A 7,427-nucleotide genomic window follows, 5' to 3' on the forward strand; every position below is an offset into this window, starting at 1 on the left:
ATGGGCACACCAAAATTACAGCTATTTACAGAGCAACTATTGATAAGAAAGACTGAAATCTAGCAGAAAAAAATCTTCTACAACTAAAGATATAAAGAAGGAACCACAATGAGATGGGTAGGAGGGGCAGAGATGTGGTATAGTGAAGACTTATATCCCCAGGCAGGTGAGCCACAAACAAGAGGATAATTACAATTGAGAGTTTCTCCCCAAGGAGCAAGGGGGTTCAATACCCACATTGGGTTCCCCAACCCAGGGGTCCTGCACCAAGAAGATGAGCCCTCAGAATGTTTGACTTTGACGGCAGGGGGTGCTGATTTTCAGTGGAGCCGTGGGAAATAGAGGCTCACTTATAAAGGGTATACACAAAATCTCACAAGCTCTTGGACCCAGTTAAGAAGTAATACTTTGAAAGGAGCCTGGATACGACATATCTGCTTATCTTGGAAAGCCTCCTGGAGAGGCAGGAGGCAACTGGAGCTCACTCTGGTGACAGAGATGCTGGCGGCAGCCATTTGGAGGAGTTTTTCCTACCACGTGGACACTGGCGCTGACAAGCACTATTTTGGAATCCTCCCTCTAGCTTATTAGCACCAGAACTCAGCCCCAACCACTAGCCTGTCAGCACCAGTACTGAGATGCCCTAAGCCAAGCAACTAGCCCAGTAGGGACACAACCCCACCCACGAGCAGGCAGGCTGCCTTAAGAACCCCTGAGCCCAAAGCTGCCCCAGGACATGACCCTGTCCACCAGAGGGCCAAGGACAAAGCCCACAAACCAGTGAGCCCACACTAACCCAGGAACCTCTGGGTCCCAGGCCCACCCACCTGTGGGCCAACACACCAACAGTGGGACCCCTGGGCCCTGCAGCCAGAGACCCCAGGACCCAACTCCACTCCCCAGAAGGCTGACATGGCCCTGGGTCCAGCCTTACACACCAGTGAGCTGGCATCAGCCCCAAGACCCCCTGTGCTTTGTCCCTATCCACCAGAGGCTACACACCATTCCCAGGACTACCATAGCCCCTCAGCCTCCCTGGCAGGACACAGCCCACTCACCAGCAGGTGAGCACAAGCCCCAGAAAACCCTGGGCCCTGGCCCTCGCTACTAGCAGGCTAACATCAGCTTTAAGACACCTTGAGCTCCTTAGCCAGCCACCATGGGACCTGGACCCACCTACCAGTGGGCCAACACTGGATCCGGGAACCCTGAACCCTGCAGCCAGGGACCCTCAGGACCTGACTTTGCCTGCCAGTAGGCTGGCACTAGCTCCAGGACACTTCTTCATCCACCAGTGGGTGGGCACCAGGCCTGGATTCCCCTGGGCCATGGCCCCACTCACCAGCAGGACAACCAACTCTAGGACACCTTTAGCCCCTCAGCCAGCCTTCCCAGGATGCAGGCCCATTCACCAAGGGGCCATAAATAGAGAATGGATAAACAAGATATGGAATATTACTCAGCCATAAAAAGGAATGAACTCTTGCTATTTATGACAACATGGGTGGACATAGAGGGTATTATGCTAAGTGAAATGAGTCATAAGAGAAAGACAAATACCGTGTGACTTCACTTACATGTGTAGTCTAAAAAAACAAAACCAATGAACAAACATAACGAAACATAATCAAAGTTATAGATACATAGAACAAACAAGGGATTGTCAGAGAGGAGGGGGTAGGGGGAGGGGAGAAATAAGTGAGGGAGATTAAGAGGTACATACTTCCAGTTGCAAGATAAATGAGTAATGGGTATGCAATGTAAATTGTGGGAAATACAGTCAATAATTATGTAATATCTTTGTATGGTGACGTTTGTAATTAGACTTGTGGTGATCAGTTTGAAATGCAAATATCGAATCTCTACGTGGTGTAACGGGAACTAACATAGTGTTGTAGGTCAATTATACTTCAAAAACAAACAAGCAAACTCATAGAAAAAGAAACAAGATTTGTGGTTACCAGAAACAAGGGGTGGGAGGAGAGGGAATTGGATGAAGGCAGTCAAAAAGTGCAAACTTCCAGTTATAAGATAAATAAGAATTTAAGGATGTGACGTACAACATGATAAATATAATTAACACTGCTGTATGTTATACATGAAAGTTTTTGAGAGTAAATCCTAAGACTTCTCATCAAAAGAAGAAAAATGTTTTTTCTATTTTTCTTTAATGATCTAAATTTATTGTGATAATCACTTCATGATGTACGTAAATCATATTATCTTGCTGTATACCTTAAACTTATACAGTGCTGTATGTCAGTCATATCTCAATAAAACTGGAAGGAAAAAAAAAGGTCTAGTACAAGAGTTCCAACGATGACTGAGCTGGAATAAGCTCATGACAGCCTATCTTTCCCCATGATTGCAACAAAAAAAAAAAAAACTCTGGGCAGAATACAAAGAATGACTATGTTTACTCTGGAAAGTAAATGATGCAGATGAAATGGGAGGAAAGTCAAACTTGAAGAAGAAAGGAGAAGCCATGACTTTACTCATTTTTACCCTCCCCTCTTTATCGCCTGGCTTTCACCTGAGAACACAAGTAGAGATGGACAATAAACCTTAGGAGGAAAATTCTGTTTTTCAAAGCAAAAAGACAGAGAGTGGATTGGAAAGAGGATCTCCTTTTATGTATTTTCTATTTTAGCCCTGCCCTTAGGAAGTTCCAGTCGTGCAGGGGCTCTGCTTCCATGGTGGGATATCTAAACCTCTGGGTAAAAACATCCTTCTATCCAGAGGAATCAAGAAGGTGGTCTCAATGGTCCAAAGAGTGTGTGGGAGATCACCACTATTTTGCCTCGCGTTTCTCTCTCAGCTTTACCTGAGAATGGCCACAGTATTGCAAAATTGTTCACCAGCACAAAATGCTGAACCCTGAGAGAAATTCTGGCTCCCAAGTCAGGAGACTGGGGAAAGGGGGCTCCAGGGAATCAAACAGTGGCTGGGAAACTGGGGAGGTGAGAGATGGGGTTGCCCAAATACTGTATCTGAACTGAAAAAACCAGGCTTAGCCCAGTCTATGCACTCATAGAACAGACAACAGTAAACATGATCAAAGCTTTGAGAACTGAATTATTGTTCACACCAAAACATAAGTCCTAGGCAAATCCCTGAGTGAACAAGCACAAGAAAACTCAAACAGCATAGTATTAACCTGGAAATCCAAACTGACTTTGAAAGCATTGCCTACAGAAGGGAAATCAAAACTTTTGATCTGAACTTAACCATGCCAACTGTCTGCTAAAGCAAACAAGAAAAAAAATGTACAGTTAATCTTCAAAGAATTTTAACAGGACTTGGATTTTTACAACATAATACACAAAATGTCCAGGATATAATCCCAAATCACTTGACATTGAAAGAACTGAGAAAATCTGACCAGACACTAGTGGAAAAAATAATTAAAATGCCAATCCCAAGATGACTCAGATGTTGAAATTATCAGGCAAAGCCTTAAAGCAGTTTATTATTTTGCCCCGTGAGTTAAAGTTGATCACTCTCAAAATTAATAAAAATATAAAAATTTTCAGCAGAGAAATAGAAACCATACTATAGAATCAGGTGCCAAATGGAAATGTTATAACTGAAAAACACAATGTATGTAATAAAAGTTTCACTTCATGGGCTCAATAGCAGATATGGAAATTAAATAGGAAAGACTCAGTGAACTTAAAGATAAATCAGTAGAAATTTTCCAATCTTAACAACAGAAGAAATAAAACTGAACAAAAATAAGCAGAGCTCAAGCCCCTATGAGTCTAATATCAGAAGGTCTAATAATCATTTCATTAGCTTTCCAGAAAGAGAAGCCAAAGATTGGTGCAGAATGCAAAAAATAATTTGAAGAAATAATGGTCTGAAAACTGACTCCCAAAATCTTAACAGAGTTTCATCCTTACCTTCATTTCAGGTAAAAGTCTGTTTGTCGCCCAAAGTCCAGTCTTTCCTTAGTGATGGAACTAAAAGTTTGTATCTGGCTAAAATGAAGCCATCCTTTCATTTTTCATTTGCACCAGATGTGGCTACGTAACTATGTGCTAGCCAATGGGGTGTAAATAGACATGATTTGAGTTACTTCAAGACGATGTCTTTTCAACTTAATGGTGTGTGTTCCTTCTACCTTTTCTTTTTCTCTCTGCCTGAAATGTAACTTTTAGATGTAGTATCGAGTGCTTATTGACATGATGATGAAGACAATGTCTTGGGCGTGGGGCAAAAGATAGAAGAAAAATGGACCTCAACAATGTAGACTGATAATTCAAGGACTGTTACATGGCAGAGAAAAAATTGTTTAAACTATTATCATTCAGTTGGGACTTTGTTAGAGGAGCTATACATTTATCCTAACTAATACAGGACCTTAGCTCAACTACAATTCAGACATTCCCTTGGCACACTATCAAAAGTAGCCCCTCCCAAAATATTTTCTATCATATGATTTTACTTTATTGTCTTCATGGTACCTAGCACCATCTCAATTATATTTTTAATGTATTTAGCTGCAGATTATTTTCCCTGAATAGTATTTGGATTTTCCCAAGCATTATTTATACATTTCTTTTACTATTTTAAAAATATTGAAGACTGAATGAGTCAGTATTTTTTTAAGGTTTTTCTTCCATGGAATTAATAATTCCCTTGCTTGCCATAATATCAGATCCAAAGAAATGATGGAGAATATCTGAAATTAAATATTATTCAGTTATTTTACAATTAATGATTTAATACATTTTAAAACTTAAAATACAATGCTTAATTTAAATGTTAAAATTTGTTACAAATAAATGCATAAGCTAAAAAACAAAAAAACACAATATTTAACACTGAAAAGAGTAGGCTAAGCATTTGCATTTGCCATTTCTACAAAGCATAACGGACAACAGTTCATATTTTATTTAGTTCTCCAACAGATGGAAGGATGGAAGAAAACTAGTGTCACTAAGTAAGAGGTGGGAGACATCCAAAATTAATGACAGAAAATGTAAGCAGCTTCTTCCATGTCTTTCCCAAACTAAAAAAAAAACAACAAAACAAAAAAACCCACCAAGCCTGTATTTTATGAAACAGTAAATTATTAAAATGAGTATAGCCTGGTGTAGATTAACAATTTAAAGAGTCATTGTGCATGTTGAAAACTGATTGAGCTATTTGTTCTTTGTATTTTATTTCAATATTGAGTTTTATCTACCTTTTAAATTTCATGTTAAGTTTAAAATTCAATTAGGACAGTGATTTTAACTGTTTTTGTTATTACTAATGCTTTCTAATTTGCTTTTTTTTTTGTCTCTTTTATTCAGAGGTACATATGCATTGGTTTTCCTGAATCACTAGCTTTACACGAGTCAATTACTTGCTACCTCTAAACCCACTCCTTTATCTACTACTCACAAAAGTATAGAGGAATGTTAAGTCTGTTAGAGCAATCATTTTATAGATAAACTCAAATCCTTCCTTGTGTACAAAATTATTCTTTCAAACTTGGGTATTTTAATTATTAGCAGTAAGAAAACAATAATGAGCCACTTCATATAAAAGTGTAACACCAATACATTGAAATATGAATTTAGCATTAATAAAATAACTGTGTATTCTCCAATGAGCACACTATGAGATAATTCTTCTGAGTGGGAGGAGGAGGCTGGCAGTGAAAAATAGATAGTTGTTCTAAGCATGACTTCAGTTGGCTACATGAAATGAAACGCCAGACCATGTTGGACCAACAAATAGTGTCACATATCAAAAAGTCCAGAAGTTGGTGTCCAAGAATGCTTAATAAATTTAATGGAGTCAACCACATCCATAATTCCATATTTTTGCTTCACTTAGCTTATAATATTCATCCTCATATTTGTTTCCTCAAAGTGTAGCTTAAACCATTGCAAAAATATGGTTGCCCAACATTTCAGGTATCTTGACAGTATTTTAAGCAAGAAGAAGAAAGGACGTATGCAAGAAGAAGGGGGCACATTTTTTTCTAGAACTGTAGCAAAGAACCAGTTCTGTCTTTAAGGAAAGTTGTGAAATTTGGCTGGTTACATTGCACACAAAACAATAATGAGATTTTATTTTTAATGAAGAAAATGAAAAAAATGTTGTATCTTATCTAGACAACTGTATCATGACTATATTTTTCCAAAGGTCTTTGCCTTGCAGAAAATAAGCCTGTGAGAAGTCAAGTAATTTGGGGAACACACTCAGCCACACACAGGTTCTCTTCCTCTAAAACATGATACTGGCAGTTAAAAGCATACATTCTAGTGTCTCACTCTTTTCCCAAGGTTAATATCCAAAATATATAATGAACACATACAAATCAAAAGCAAAAAACCAAATAACACAATGGGCAAAGGAACAGAATAGACATTTCACCAAAGAAGACTTTCAGATGGCTGACAGATACATGAAAAGTTGCTCAGTATCACCAATCAGGGAAATGTAAATCAAAACCAAACAAGATATCACCTCACATGTGTTAAGATGGTTATTATCATAAAGGAGATAAATGCTGACAAGTATGCGGAGAACAGGGAAGTGTTGTGCACTGTGTGTGTGTGTGTGTGTGTGTGTGTGTAGTGGAATATTATTCAGCCATAAAAAGAGAATGGGATACTGCCATTTGCAACAACATGGATGAACATGGAGAACATAATGCTAAGGAAGCAAGCCAGACAGAGAATGACAAATAGTCTGTAATCTCACTTAATGTAGAATCCAAAAATGTCAAACTCATAGAACCATATTGTTCACCAGTGGTTACCAGGTGCTGGGGGGTATGAAAAATGGGAAAATTTTGGTCAAAGAGTACAAAATGTTAGTTATAAGACAGATAAATTCTCAGAATCCAATGTAAATGAGAGTGATTAGAGTTAATAATAAGCTATTGTATAATCAAAATTTACCAAGAGAGTAGATCTTAAGTGTACTCACTACACACTAACACACACACACACAAGGTAAACTATGTGAGGTGATGAATGGGTTAATTAATTTGATTGTGGTAATCATTTGACAATGTATACACATATCTAACCATCATATTATATACCATAAATACATATAATTTTTATTAGTAAATTATATATTTATTCCTCAACATAGCTAGGGAAAAAGAGAAGCATCAAAATAGAAAGTGGGCAGAGTACTTGAATACATAGTTCAGGAAGTGCTTATCTAAATGGTTATTAAATGAATAAAAAGGTACTTGACTTTTTTTGTATAGGAGAAATGAAAATTGAACCCAAAATGAGATATACACAAATATCAGAATAGCTAAAATGAAAAAGATTAAATATTTACCAAGTATTGGAAAGAATGTGTACCAACTATAACTCCCATACGTTGCCAATGGGTGTTTAAATTCAAAAACCACTTTGAAAACTACTTACTTAGGATCTATAATAGCTAAGTGAATGTATACCTTATAA

The sequence above is a fragment of the Eschrichtius robustus genome, chromosome 18, assembly GCF_028021215.1.
Source record: "Eschrichtius robustus isolate mEscRob2 chromosome 18, mEscRob2.pri, whole genome shotgun sequence".
Taxonomy (NCBI): Eukaryota; Metazoa; Chordata; class Mammalia; order Artiodactyla; family Eschrichtiidae; genus Eschrichtius; species Eschrichtius robustus.